The sequence below is a fragment of the Bos taurus genome, chromosome 4 (assembly GCF_002263795.3).
Source record: "Bos taurus isolate L1 Dominette 01449 registration number 42190680 breed Hereford chromosome 4, ARS-UCD2.0, whole genome shotgun sequence".
Taxonomy (NCBI): Eukaryota; Metazoa; Chordata; class Mammalia; order Artiodactyla; family Bovidae; genus Bos; species Bos taurus.
The window spans coordinates 9,275,583-9,291,499 of record NC_037331.1 but is presented as its reverse complement, the minus strand read 5'-3'; positions in this window follow the sequence as shown (position 1 = coordinate 9,291,499).

Sequence of the window (15,917 nt, the reverse complement as noted above, 5' to 3'; positions counted from 1 at the left end):
TGAAAGGATCTAGGCTTTACAACCTGGGTTGAGGACAAAGCCAGTATAGACTTTTTCACTTAAATGACCTTGAACAAGTTACCTATCCTCGTCTAGCTTACCTGGAAGTTTTGGAAGGCTTGTTAACATGTGTGAGTTAACATACCTGACTGCCCCTGGCATATTAAAATATCCTTAATATCAGTTCTCTTCTCCCTGTATTTCCTTTATGTATTCTGCATGATGTTTTAATAACTTGTGCCCTTCTTAATTGGAGAAGGAAATGGCAACCCACTCCAGTACTCTTGCCTAGAGAATCCTGTGGATAGAGGAGCCTGGTGGGCTGCTGTCAGACACGACCAAAGCGATTTAGCATGCATGCATGCATTGGAGAAGGAAATGGCAACCCACTCCAGTGTTCTTGCCTGGAGAATCCCAGGGACGGGGGAGCCTGGTTGGCTGCAGGTGCATGGGGTCGCCAAGAGTTGGACACGACTGAGCGACTTCACTTTCACTTTTCACTTTCCTGCATTGGAGAAGGAAATGGCAACCCACTCCAGTGTTCTTTCCTGGAGAATCCCAGGGACGGGGGAGCCTGGTGGGCTGCCGTCTCTGGGGTCGCACAGAGTCGGACACGACTAAAGCGACTTAGCAGCAGCCCTTCTTAATTCACCTCCTGCTCCCAACTCCTTAATGGCAAAGACTGTCTTGCTCACCTTGGCATTACTAAAAAGACCAGCGAAATGCTTCGCACTCAATAAACACGTGTTGCATTGAATTGAGCCATTTTAATAAATTTAGCATGACTCTCCTTCCTTCATTTTCATATGTTCCCTCATTACTTCCTTTCTCCTCCCGGTCATCTTACCTTCAAATCTGTTCCTGGGATGAACTAACTACACTTTTTGATCTCTCTGGTTGATCATGTTTCTCCTTTGTTTTGGGTTAGGTTGGATTGAAAAACTAGTATGTGCAAATTGGAATAAGCTATGCGTTAAATCATACAAGTGGTGTTGAGTGAAAATTGGGTTAAAAAAAGGAAAAAGAAGAAAAGTAAAGATCTTAAATCTACCACAAACTGAAGACCAGTTTTGAATAGTCCTGATTTAGACATTCTTAGATTTAAAAAAAAGATTTTTTTGTTCTCAGACCCCATAATGCATATGTAATTGTGGCAGCTTGTAACACCCAAGTATATATTGTCCCGTTTTCCTAACCTGAATTGAGAAATGAATGAGATTAAGCATTTTATCATGGGAATAAATACTTCAAACAATAAAAGAGATAATTTACTGTCACCCGCCAAGCTGAGAGTAAAACTAGGACTGGAACTAAGTGTTCCAGTAGTGCAGTGACTTAAATACTGCCTGGACAGAGGGGTTGTGTTTGTAGGTTCTGATTGTCTGGGAGGAGGAAGCCCTATAATATCTGACAAGACATTCCTGCTTGTTAATAGATGCTGCTTTTCAGTAACTAAGGAATTCACTTGTTTGTTCCACTATGTGCTGAAAGCATTCAAGAAATATTTGTTCCAGTATGCGCTGAAAATGTTCAAGAATCTTTTAAAGGACTAAGATTATTTCAGTGTTTCCTGTTACTAAGACCAGCCAATCATACATGTTCGTCTTATATTAATATATAATGGATGCTCAATAAATGTTGAAAGTTGTATGTTGACTTCTGTTAGAAGGGCAAACGTGTGGCACTAGTGCCCAAACACCTCCTTCTGGCAACTATTCAAGTCATATCATTCATTCACATCATATCCTGAGAAGATATCTGAGCAAAGAATTGCAAGAAATGAGAGAGTGAGCCATGGAGATAGGTGAGGATATTGCAAGTCTAAAGATCCTGAAGCTAGATCACGACTGTCTTGATAAAAGCAGGAGGCAAGGGTGGCTAGAGTAGAGTGAGAAAGGAGGAAAACAGTAAGAGATGAGATCAGAGAAGTAACAGGAGGCCAGATTCTGTAGAGTTCTGAAGGTCCTTAAGGACTGGCTTTTACACTAAGTGAGACTGGGAGCCATTGGAGAATTTTGAGCAGATAGGTGAAATGTTTTGGATTATGTTATTAAAGGACATCTGGCTAAGAGCAGACCAGACTATGGGGGATCATTTTGGATGCTACTGCAATAATCTAGACAACAGATATCTAGGAGTTTGGACAATGGTAGTGGTAGTGAATTAGATTCTGGGTATATCTTAAACATGGAACTTAGAGTGCCACAGGAGTTGTAGATTGAATATGAAATTTGAGATAAAAAGAGGACTCAAAGTTGACTCTAATGTTTTTGTCCTGAGCAACTGAAATGATGGAGTTGCCAATAACTGAAATGGGGAATAGTAAACTTGGAAGAGACCATGAGTTCAGTTTTGAACTTGGTAAATTAGAGATACATATTAGGTATTTGAGGAGTAATGTCAAGTATAGCTCTGGTTATCTGAGTCTGGAGTTGAAGAGAGATTCATGCAAGAAATATCGATTTGAAAATAATTAGCATGTAGATGGCATTTTAAGGTGAGAGCTTGGATGAGATCATCTGGGGCCATGGTGTCCAACATGATAGCCATTAGCCACATGTGACTACTGAGCATATGAAACATGGCTTGTCTGAACTAAGGTATGCTATAAGTGTAACACATTGATATTATTTTATTTTTTAAATTTTTTTAATTTTTAATTTCAATTTGTTTATTTTAATTGGAGGCTAATTCAGTTCAGTTCAAATCAGTCGCTCAGTCATGTCCGACTCTTAACACATTGATTTTAAAGACGTAGTATTTATAACAAAAGAATTTAAAATATTTCATTGAATATTCTCCATCATGGAGAATTACCTTAAATGCTGTGCTGTGCTTAGTCCCTCAGTCATGTCCAACTCTTTGTGACCCCAAGGACTGTAGCCCACCAGGCTTCTCTGTCCATGGGGATTCTCCAGGCAAGAATACTGGAGTGGGTTGCATGCCCTCCTCCAGGGGATCTTTCCAGCCCAGGGACTGAATGAACCCAGGGATCGAACCCAGGTTTCCCGCATTGCAGGCGGACTGTTTACCATGTGAGCCACCAGGGAAGCCCTTTCCTTACATAGTTACCACTGAATGCCCTTTGGACAAAGCCCCTCTTTCTAAATTAAAAATGGTCCTGAATAGCTTCCTTAGTCAAGGCCAAGTATTGAAATTGAAAGTTAAGATTAATCCACCAATCATGGCATCGCAAAGAGTCAGACATGACTTAGTGACTGAACAACAAATGAGATATTAAATTATTTATTTTTCTTTTTCTTTCAGGAAGCATTTTATTGTTGCTCCAAGTGTAAGAATTTTCACTGACAGAAAATCAATACCTTTAGATAACCTCCCATATAACTGCTCAGCTTTTGAATCTTGGATTTTGTAATCATATCAACCTATTTCCAAAAGATTGCTCTGCTGCTGCTGCTGCTAAGTCACTTCAGTTGTGTCCAACTCTGTGAGACCCCATAGACGGCAGCCCACCAGACTTCCCCACCCCTGGGATTCTCCAGGCAAGAACACTGGAGTGGGTTGCCATTTCCTTCTCCAATGCAGGAAAGTGAAAAGTGAAAGTGAAGTAGCTCAGTCGTGCCCAACTCTTAGCAACCCCATGGACTGCAGCCTACCAGACTCCTCTGTCCATGGATTTTCCAGGCAAGAGTACTGGAGTGGGGTGCCATTTCCTACTCCAGGGGATCTTCCCAACCCAGGAATCGAACCCGCAGCTCCTGCAGCTCCTGTATTAGCAGGTGGGTTTCTTTACCACTAGCACCACCTGGGAAGCCCATCCTTCCCCCACCTCAACCAGTATATTATAATTGCCATTCCATGTTATTTGATCTTTCACAAATTGGTCAGATACAACCTACCTGCCATCTCATTTAGAAGCCAGTATCTATCAATAGGCCTTGACTTCACAAAACCTGCAGCAGCAATTGAGGCAATTCCTTACATTCTGTATTTTTTTTTAATAGTTTTTCTCTCTTATATTGTCTTGGACAAAATATACCTCCTAAATTCAGGAGGAGGAACATTACAGTTTGTTTTTAACCATTTCTCTTACAGATTACATAATTTTTCTTTAGCCCTTTCTCATAAGGTCTATCTGAAATACATTTGGTCGTTCTAGTTGCCATTCTATGGATCTTTGCAAAATCCTATGTAATTCATTTAAGTTAACCAAGTGATTTTCATTAAATATTTGAACTATGTGTTTCCCCATAGTACAATTGTCTTGGGTTTTCCTATGTGCTTAATTCCTATTTGTGTGTCACACATACTTTAATAACAATACCATATGACTGATGTATTTTGAATTTCAACCCTATTCTTTAAAGCACCTCGCCCACTGGTGAATTCTGTATTTTGTTGTACAAGCCATTTAAAAATGAGTCAGATTTAAAATGAGTCAGTAATGCCTCATCAGTAATTCCTTACAAACAGGTATACAGCTTTCTAATTTTTCAAAAGCAGTTCTTGTACAACAGAAACACCACGGGTTTTACTGATTACTCCCTTGAATTTTTCCAAACCTAATACAAAACACTGAATATCCAGATACATGATCCTATGGTAATAAAATGTTATCTTTAAAATGTTATCTCAAAATTATTCAGAGAAAGCTTTCATCTACGACTATCTTCGCGGCTTTGCTTCCCTAATTAGAAGACATTCACCTACCATTTCCACTGAATATGCTTCACCATCACTTGCCATGCAAACTGCCTAAAACTATGCCCAAGAATCTTCCATCTAGGAGTAACACTTCCAAGCATCTCTACTTCAGTTAATGACCTTCTTCTTCTAGTCTCTTCAACTTGAGACCTTGGAGACATTTTGAATTCCTCTTTACCTCATCCATCGTATCTATCAGGAACATGCCCCGTTGTGTTTCTTTCCCAGGGCATCTTGATTCCTTCCCAGTTTTTCTTTTTCCACTGCCCACATGGTCAATTATACCCCTATTATCTTACATTTTGAAGATTTCAGAAGATCCAGTTTGGTATATCACGTTCCTTCCTCTTCATTACCTGCTAGTCCTTATGAGTCTATAACTAGCAGATTAGCCTTCTAAAACACAACTCTCACTGTCATTCCATTATAAAATGACTTTCTACTGCACAATAAAAGGACCTTCAAATTCCTAAACCTGTCACTCAAGGCCCTCCCTAATCTGCACTAGCTCGACTCCGTAGTCCTAAATCCAACTCCTCGCCCTTCCCATCTCCTCATTCAGGTGCTCGCTGGGCTCCCCGTGAAGCAATTGCTAAATGACACTTGCACAGTGCCAGAAATCCATATACAATTTCAGAGTCATCACAAGACAGATATTTCTGGGACATAGAATTGAACTTATTTTGCAAATGCAACTAGTATCCTTTGTAATTAGGGTTAAGCTGAAGAAAAAGGAGACATTAAACCCTAAAACCAAAAAGTGATTATTTTTACCTATTAGTAGAGGTGAAAGCATATGAAAAGGAAATAGGAGGGAGCATAGTGATGTATCTTTTATCTTTGGCAGAATAAGAAACTGAAGGCTCAAGAGGTTAAGTGACTTGCCCGAATTTCCATGGTTAGGTAGCAAAAGTCTTATCCAGTATTAGTCCCAGGCCCCAGTTTAAGTCTTACTGCATTGTGTTAAGCTGCTCCTCCAAACAAAATCAGTACCTGAGTTTTAAAAGAATAAATCCATGCTTCCAGAGTGTATTAAATGGAATTCCAGTTGAGCTATTTCAAATCCTAAAAGATGATGCTATGAAAGTGCTACACTCAATATGCCAGCAAATTTGGAAAACTCAGCAGGGGCCACAGAACTGGAAAAGGTCAGTTTTCATTCCAATCCCAAAGAAAGGCAATGCCAAAGAATGCTCAAACTACCACACAATTGCACTCATCTCACATGTTAGTAAAGTAATGCTCAAAATTCTCCAAGCCAGGCTTCATCAGTACGTGAACTGTGAACTTCCAGATGTTCAAGTTGGTTTTAGAAAAGGCAGAGGAACGAGAGATCAAATTATCAACATCTGCTGGATCATCAAAAAGGCAAGAGAGTTCCAGAAAAACATCTATTTCTGCTTTATTGACTATGCCAAAGCCTTTGACTGTGTGGATCACAATAAACTGTGGAAAATTCTGAAAGAGATGGGAATACCAGACCACCTGACCTGCCTCTTGAGAAACCTATATGCAGGTCAGGAAGCAACAGCTAGAACTGGACATGGAACAACAGACTGGTTCCAAATAGGAAAAGGAGTACGTCAAGGCTGTATATTGTCCCCCTGCTTATTTAACTTATATGCAGAGTACATCATGAGAAACACTGGGCTGGAAGAAGCACAAGCTGGAATCAAGATTGCTGGAAGAAATATCAATAACCTCAGGTATGCAGATGACACCACCCTTGTGGCAGAAAGTGAAGAGGAACTAAACAGCCTCTTGATGAAAGTGAAAGAGGAGAGTGAAAAAATTGGCTTAAAACTCAACATTCAGAAAACGAAGATCATGGCATCTGGTCCTATCACTTCATGGCAAATAGATGGGGAAACAGTGGAAACAGTGTCAAACTTTATTTTGGGGGGCTCCAAAATCACTGCAGATGGTGATTGCAGCCATGAAATTAAAAGACGCTTACTCCTTGGAAGGAAAGTTATGACCAACCTAGATAGCATATACAAAAGCAGAAACATTACTTTGCCAACAAAGGTCCGTCTAGTCAAGGCTATGGTTTTTCCAGCGGTCATGTATGGATGTGAGAGTTAGACTGTGAAGAAAGCTGAGCACTGGAGAATTGATGCTTTTGAACTGTGGTGTTGGAGAAGACTGTTGAGAGTCCCTTGGACTGCAAGGAGATCCAACCAGCCCATTCTAAAGGAGATCAGCCCTGGGTTTTCTTTGGAAGGAATGATGCTAAAGCTGAAACTCCAGTACTTTGGCCACCTCATGTGAAGATTTGACTCATTGGAAAAGACCCTGATGCTGGGAGGGATTGGGGGCAGGAGGAGAAGGGGACGACAGAGGATGAGATGGCTGGATGGCGTCACTGACTCGATGGATGCGAGTCTGAGTGAACTCTGGGAGTTGGTGATGGACAGGGAGGCCTGATGTGCTGTGATTTTCATGGGGTCGCAAAGAGTTGGACACGACTGAGCGACTGAACTGAACTGAATTGAGGACTTTTTGGGTTAAATTTTAAGGTTTCAAAAGATTATGACTTCTGAAATCAGAACTTGTTTGAAGTGGCCTAATTAAGTGTTAGAGAAACTAAAGTGTTACTGTTATCAAGACGGAATTATATGCCTATAACCTAATATACTGCAGTTGAATACTGAAGAGAATATATACTAACTTCAGATCTTCAAGGATTTACATGATACCAAGTAGTCACAGAACATAATCTAAATGAGTTTCTCAAAGAGTTGTATCAAGGGTCCATGTAGTTTTTAAAGTCAAGATACACTTAGTTTTGAATCTGAAAGAAAATTTCAAATAATCTCACAGTGTCTCTTCTGTTTTCACTAAGAGGTTGTGAAATATTAAATACCCTCTATATTATACTTCATGGCAAATAGATGGGATAAAAATGGGAACAGTGACAGACTTTAATTTCTTGGGCTCCAAAATCACTATGGACAGTGACTCCAGCCATGAAATTAAAATATGCTTGCTCCTTGGAAGAAAAGCTATGACAATTCTAGATAGCATATTAAAAAGCAAAGACATTGCTTTGCCAACAAAGGTCCGTATAGTCAAAGCTATGGTTTTTCCAGTAGTCATGTACGGATGTGAGCATTGAAGCATTATGAAGGCTGAGAGACGAAGAACTTATGCTTTCAAACTATGGTGCTGGAGAAGACTCTTGAGAGTCCCTCCGACAGCAAAGAGGTCAATCCTAAGGGAAATCAAACCTGGATATTCATTGGAAGGATTGATGCTGGAGCTAAAGCTCTAATACTTTGGTAATCTGATGCCAAGAGCCGACTAAATTGGAAAAGACACTGATGCTGGGAAAGATCAAAGGCAGGAGGAGAAGGGGGCGACAGAGAATGAGATGGTTGGATGCCATCACCGACTCAATGGACATGAGTTTGAGCAAACTCCTGGAGATGGTGAAGGACAGGGAAGCCTGGTGTGCTGCAGTCCATGGGGTTGCAAAGAGTTGGACACAACTTAAAAACTGAACAACACTTAAAATGCCCTTCTTAGGGAAGTTGCCCCTAGTTGCTACGGATTGTGCTGGATTTGAGTAAAACCAGCTTTGTTTATGCTTGGCTACTAATGTGTGGACCTCTAAAAAGACTAGACACAAAGGCAGCTGATCACCTGTGAATTAATAAGGCATACAATTCTAACCAGTTTCAGCATTCATTTTGAATGGTGACTTATGGATCTAATTACAATATCTCCTTCTTGGAAAGTCAGATGCCTTGTCAACTGAGAGAATTTAGGCATGATTCCAATTTTCCATGATACCTGATATACTTCCCAGTCTTGCAAGTACCCATGTAACTCTATAACTCAGAAGATAATGTTTTGGCTACCTACATCCCAGTATGTATTTGCAAAAAACCTCCATTGCCAATGGTAAACAGAGTATGACTTTTCACTGCATCTTTAAAAGTCTAACAAAGATTTTTATGTAAAGTCTGTGCCACTTTAAAAAGGGCAAAATAATATGAAATATTTGAATGCTTTCTATATCCCCAGAATTTATATACACAAATAAATTAATGTGATAAGATATATATCATCACATGAATTTCTATTCACCCAAGAAATCAGGACTAGAACTCACCTCTTTGAAGATATGTAAGGTAATTCTGAAGTGTTGTGTGTGTGTGTGTGTGTGTGTGTGTGTGTAGGTATGTGTGTGTATAGCAGGCTATAAAACTTTGCTAGAGAGTCTGTTGGAATAAGCTGTCAATCAAAAATCATCACAAACTTCTGTTTCTAATCCAATAACTGGAATATCATTTGGTATTGTGCAGCAATGATTTAATAAAAGCTACCTAAAACATTTGAAAGACCTAATGTGTTTGAAGGAATTGAATATGACATCTACATTGACAAATAAACTGAGATATGGCATGGTACCACTTTTTGAAAGAAAATATCCTAATTTACTAACTTAAAATATAGAATCTCAGTCTATAGATATGATTTTGATTATAAAGTTTGTTGATTTACCTTTACAAGAGTGACTTCATTTTTACCTTTTAACATTTCTGTAGTAGCTTTAAAAAAACTTGATATTTTGTTAATGTCCAGATTACATTTGTTGATTCCCTGATTTGACACTGTCAAACTTTAAAGTGCATATGAATTACATGAAGTATTTATTATAAATGTAAAGTTCTAGGTCAGAAGGTCTGAGCGGAGCCTAAAGGACCCAGGAATTTGTACATTTAACAAGCAGCTCATGTGACAGTAATGCAGGCGGTCTGAGTACAAGGCTATATATTGAATGTTTGTGTCCCTCCAAAATTTGTATGTGGAAGTCTTAACCTTTGTTATGATGGTATTAGAAGGTAAGGGCCTTTTGTAGGTAATTAGGTCTTGTGGGCAGAGCCCTTAGGAATGGGATTGTGTGTGTGTGTGTGTGTGTGTGCGTGTGAGCGTGTGCTCAGTTCCTCAGTCGTGTCTGACTCTTTGTGATCCCATGGACTGTAACCCGCCAGACTCCTCTGATCGTGAAATTTTCCAGGCAAGAATACTAGAGTGGGTTATCATTCCCTCCTCCAAGGGATTTTCCTGATCCAGGGATTGAACCCATATCTCCTGTGTCTCCTGCATTGCCAGGTGGATTCTTTACTACTGTGACACCTGGGAAGCCCCATGAATGGGATTAGTGCCCTTACAAAAGAGATTCTGGAGAGCTCCTTCACTCTTTCTGGCCATGTAAGGATACAAAGAGAAGTTCGGGGGTCTTCCCAACCGAGGGATCACACCAGGTCTCTTGCATTGCAGGTGGATTTTTTACCGTCCGAGTCACCAGGGAAATCCACAAAGAGAAGCTGGCAATCTGCAACCCAGAAGAGAACTTTCACCAGAACCCAATCATACTGGTATCCTGATCTCAGACTTCAAGCCCCCTGGACTATGAGAGAGAAATTTCTGTTGATTATAAACCATTCACTTTACGGTGTTTTGTTGTAGCAATACTAACATGGGAAAATAGGCATATCAAAGAAGTTTCCTCATTATTGATTAATATTACAATGATAATCTAGAATGTATACTTATAAAACTTAAGAATTGTTTTTTAAAATAAACAAGAAGGAAAATAAGAATAAAGAACACAATGTAATATAACATTCTTTTGTTTTGAAATTTTGGTCCCTGCAAGAAACAAAACTACAGTTGCCAAAATAGAAAGAAATTATCCTATTTTAAAAAGTTCGAATTGCCCACCATAAAAATAATCGTGACAGCTAATATTTGTTGAGTGACTCCCAAGTACATATCAGTCAAATACTAAATGTTTTATGCATACCGCATGCGCGTGTACTGAGTCACGTCTGACTGTGCCACCCTGTGGACTGTAGCCCGCCAGGCTCCTCTGTCCATGGGGTTTTCCAGGCAAGGATGCTGGAGTGGTTTGCCGTTTCTTCCTTCAGGGGATTTTCTTGACACAGGGATTGAACCGCCATCTCTTGCGTCCCCTGCATTGCAGGTGGGTTCTTTACTGCTGAGTCATCAGGGAAGCCCCCTTCATGTACACTATCTCAACGTAATTCTGCAACTCTATGACGAGTGTGCTATCTCTGTGTTGGTATGAGGAGACGGAGAGGTTAAGTAACTCTCCCAAGGTCATGGGGCTGATGAAATGCAGAGGCAGACCTTGACCCTGGGTCTGTGACCATGCCTCTGTTTACTTTCTCCTCGCCACCACAGGACAATGCATCACAATTGGACTGGGTTTAAAGCAGCATTTTTTATTTTTAGTTTTTGCTTAACAAATATATGAGAAAGACTTTGACAATTTCTGACCCTCATTAGGGTGTTCTTTAAACTGTAAATTCAAAAACTGTGTTTCCTTATAAAAGTTGAAAAACGGCCTCACTTTGAACTAAAGAAAGATATTGTGGTTATTAATCATAGCTCTTGTAGAACACACTGCACTTCAGTAGCTTGACACATTCTATAATCTGTTCTCATTTTAATATTTAAATGATGGTCAAACTTTGCACAAGATACTAGAATAATGATCAGTTATGATCTGTTAAGATACAGAGACTCAAAGAATTCAAAAGATAATGATAAATAATATCTTCGCTGCAACTTTCTAAAGGTAACTAGAATATTTTCAGTTTTGCTATTTCATCTTTGTAATCTTTAAAAGACAAGAGAAGCACAATTGCAAAAACATTAATTAAAACTAGTCAATGATAAAGTGGTTTCAAAAAATAACCTTTTTTCAAACAAGGGAGATATCAGAGGCTTTTTGAGAAAACATTTAGCAAAATCATAAAAATGGACTAGCACCTTCCCTCCCCCACCCAGTTGCCCAAAATGTTTAGAAAATTCCCATAAAAATATTTTAACTGAACATGGTTCTTGTTCAAATCATGAAGCTTTGCTATTATGTGAAATTTCTTCATTCTCAGAAAATAGAAAAAGCATTTACAATTAACTGTTAATTTTCTGCAGGGTTGGAAAATGGGAAGAGGCAGGAATAAAGAAGTGTTGGCTCCACTGAATTATTTTAATTTCTTATATGTCTTATATAGATACATACTTAATGGCCAAGCCTCAATTGTCTAGCTTACATAACCATCCGCATTTTAAATTCTCATACTTGTCCACACTGAGTCTCCAGCAATTCATCAATTACAGTCCAGGTTTTCCCACCTTGTCACTGGTTCCCCGAATTGTTCCCACCCAGGAATCTCTGCTCTGGTAAGCTGTGACTCTGTATTTACCCATCTCTTCCCTGGTGGCTCAGTCAGTAAAGAATTGGCCTGCAATGCTGGAGACACAGGTTTGATCCCCGGATCGGGAAGTTCCCCTGGAGAAGGAAATGGCAACCCACTCCAGTATTCTTGCCTGGAAAATCCTATGGACAGGGGAGCCTGGTGGGCTACAGTCCATGGGGTCACAAAGAGTCGGATATAACTGAGTGACTAAACCAGCACCACCACCAGTCTTGGGGGCAGCTGTTTGCCCTGCATCCTCCTCTTCTCTTTGGGATCCAAGAAGCGTGACTTTTCAGTCTGTTCAGTTTTTCCCTTGTCAGGATAGACTTTCAAAATATGTAAATGCAGAACTGGAAACCAGAAATCCTAGCTAGAAATTCTGAATCAGAGAGGTTCTAGGCCTGCAGAGAGCAGGAACAGCTGAGATCAGGGGTGAGACGGCAAATTGATGTAGCAGAATTTATTAAGCCTTTCTGCCCCCATTTTCCTTTTTGGCTTCCAGAGCATGGGAAGCTAGACATATATTGCCAGGTGGGGTATTCCAAGAATCCACTCTTAGAAAATGGATCAACATGTTGGATGCTCTCTAAATCAACAGTTCTGCAAATCACCCTTAGAGTAGCCCATTCGTCAGCAAGCCCTCCACTAGACACACACGCACAAGTAGATAATCAAGAATTACAAGACAATCAAAGGAGACGTTCAAAACTTAAAATGGAAGCCATAGTAAACAAAGAACTTAGAGAAAGCAGAGCTAGTGTGGAGAGTGAAGGGAAAAAGAATTTTAAGTGCTTATAATGTTTATCCCCAGAGAGAAAGAGAGGTTATTGATTGTGTACAAGAGGCAAAAACAGGAGGTGATCTTAAAAAAAGCAGTGGTCAGTGACCAAGAGCAAGCTCTTAGAAAATAAAAAGAATAGTGAAAATAAAAATTCAGTAGAAGAGTTGGAAGCTCACTTTCTGGAAATTTCCTACAAAGTAGAATAAAACGAGGTAGAGAAAGAAATGCATGAGAAAAGATTTAAAAAACTAGAGATCTATCCAACTAGTAGCAGTTTCAGAAAGTTATAAAGAGAAAGTGAAGGGGATAAATATGAAAGAAAGAATACAAGAGAATTTTCTAGAGCTAAAAAGCAGGACATTCCACTTTGAGAGCCTATAGATTGCCTACTACAATGAATGAAGGGCAATCACTGAAAAAATTATAGAACTCTGGGCATAAAGACCTTGTACCCTCATCAATCTTGTTCCTCTTTCTTCTTTATCTTTACTTGGAAAAAACCACAACTCTGGTTAGATCCAACACTAAACTCACTTTTTTTACCCAAGCCCCACAAACAAGACTGCAGAAAAACCATGCTGACTGGTTTCACTTTAATAATGTGCACCCAAGTGTCACCAAGGCTCTTAATGCGACATTACTTGTGCCATATTTCCATGATTCATTCTCTATCACTGCATCATACCTCTTCTCTCTCATTAAACCCCGACCTGCCAGCAGCACCCTAACTTTCAGCTAATAATTCTGCTTTCTTTTGCTGGGAAGAGTTTGGAATTAACTAAAAGAGATCCTCCATAAACTCCTTCCACCACAAGATCCTGCTATCCATGTCACGAGGCCCACGTCCTAACTCCTCCCTTTACTTTTGACGAAATCTCTGAGCAAAGGCAAATTTCTCCACTTGTGCATTAGATTTCATTCCCCTTTGCCTACTCAAGGATTTTGCTCCAGTAATTCTTCTCTTTGTCTCCCAAAGCATCAAATTTTCTCTGTCTCCAGGATAATTTTTCATTAGAATACAAATATGTTCTTTTTCCCTCTAGCTCTCTCACTCTCACTCTGTGTGTGTGAGTAAAACCAACTTTCTCTTTCCTTCCCCAGCTCAAAGTGAAAGATGTGTGAAAGTGAAAGTCATGTCTGACTCTTTGTTACCCCATGGACTGCAGCCCACCAGGCTCCTCCATCCATGGCATTCTCCAGGCAAGAATACTGGAGTGGGTAGCTGTTGCCCTCTCCAGGGAATCTTGCCAACCCAAGGATCAAACCCAGATCTCCCACATTGCAGGCGGATCCTTTACCATCTGAGCTACCAGGGAACCCCCCCCTTCCCCAGCTACTCCTCTAATTTCCTCCTTTCCTTGTCAGCAGTGCTCCAGTTATCTCCAATTTCTCTCTGCCCATTCTCTCTTAAATCTACTCTAGTCATTATTTTCACCTCCATTATGCCATCAAAATTGCTCCACCAGAAGTCCCTGATGGTCTCCATGATGCCAAATCTATGGTCATCTCTCAAACCTCAGCTTCCTTGACCTCTCGGCATGATTTGACACAGATGATGACTCTCACTTCCTTGAGACTTGTCTTTACCTGACTTGCAGAGACACGTGACATTCACTTGCTGCTGCTGCTGCTGCTAAGTTGCTTCAGTCATGTCCAACTCTGTGCGACCCCATAGATGGCAGCCCACCAGGCTCTTTACCTTTCTTTGATTGATTCCTTTTCATCTCATCAATCTCTAACTGTTGAAGTGCCTCAGGGCTCAGTGTTTGGATGTGTATCTACTCACCAAGGGGATATCTCACCCAGGTATTTGACTGGCATATGACCATCAGACCTAGACAGCATATTAAAAAGCAGAGACGTTACTTTGCTAACAAAGGTCTGTCTAGTCAAAGCTATGGTTTTTCCAGTAGTCAGGTATGGATGTGAGAGTTGGACTATAAAGAAAGCTGAGTGCCAAAGAATGGATGCTTTTGAACTGTGGTGTTGGAGAAGACTCTTGAGAGTCCCTTGGACAGCAAGGAGATCCAACCAGTCCATCCTAAAGGAGATCAGTCCTGGGTGTTCATTGGAAGGACCGAAGATGAAGCTGAAACTCCAATACTTTGGCCACCTGATGTGAAGAATGGACTGATTTGAAAAGACCCTGATGCTGGGAAAGATGGAAGGTGGGAGGAGAAGGGGACGATAGAGGATGAGATGGTTGGATGGCATCACCGACTCAATGGACATGAGTTTGAGTAAACTCTGGGAGTTGGTGATGGACAGGGAGGCCTGGCATGCTGCAGTCCATGGGGTCGCAAAGAGTTAGACACAACTGAGTGACTGAACTGAACTGAACTGAGCTGATACTCATGACTCTTAAATTTCTATCTTAGCTTGGACTTCTCCTTAGATTCTCAGTTTGATATCTCTACTTGTATCTCAAGTTTAATATGGACAAAACTGACCTGTTGATAAATACCTTCCAACCTGTTCCTCCCATAGGTTTTCCCACCTCGCATAAGGACAACTCTTTCCTTCCATTTTTGCAGGTCAAAAACTCTGGAGTCATGCTTGATTCCTTTCTTTCACACCCCACATCAATTAAGTCAGCAAATGGTTAGCTTTACCTTCAAAATATCCCAGAATTTGATCATTTCTCACATCTCCACTAGCACCACTCTGGCCCAAACTACTATTACTTCTTACCTGGATTATTATAATAGCATCTTGAGTGCTTGCCCCACCTCTGCCCTCCATGTTTTTACCCAAGTACCAAAAGTGAGAGCAGTCATGCGTGTACGCGTGCTCAGTCGCACAGTGGTGTCTGTCTCCATAGGGTCTGACAGACCCTATGGACTGTCGCCCGCCAGGCTCCTCTGTCCATGGAATTCTCCAGGCAAGAATACTGGAGTGGGTTGCCATTTCCTTCTCCAGGAGATCTTCCCGACCCAGGGATTGAACCCACGTCTCCTGCACTGCAGGTGGATTCTTTACTACTGAGCCACCTGGGAAGCCTTGACAGCAACCATATTTCTGCTTTTTTCCAAAAGTATCCCATTCTTTCAGAATAAAAAGCCAACTTCTCACAAGATCCAGCTCCATCTTACTGCTCAGAGCTTAGGGCCATTTACCTTGTACCTTGTATATCTGCTCCAGCCACACTGGCTTCCTAATATTCCTTGAAATAGACAGACACTCTTGTCTCAAGGTCTGTTCCCTCTGTTCTCTCTGCCCAGAAATGTCATCCC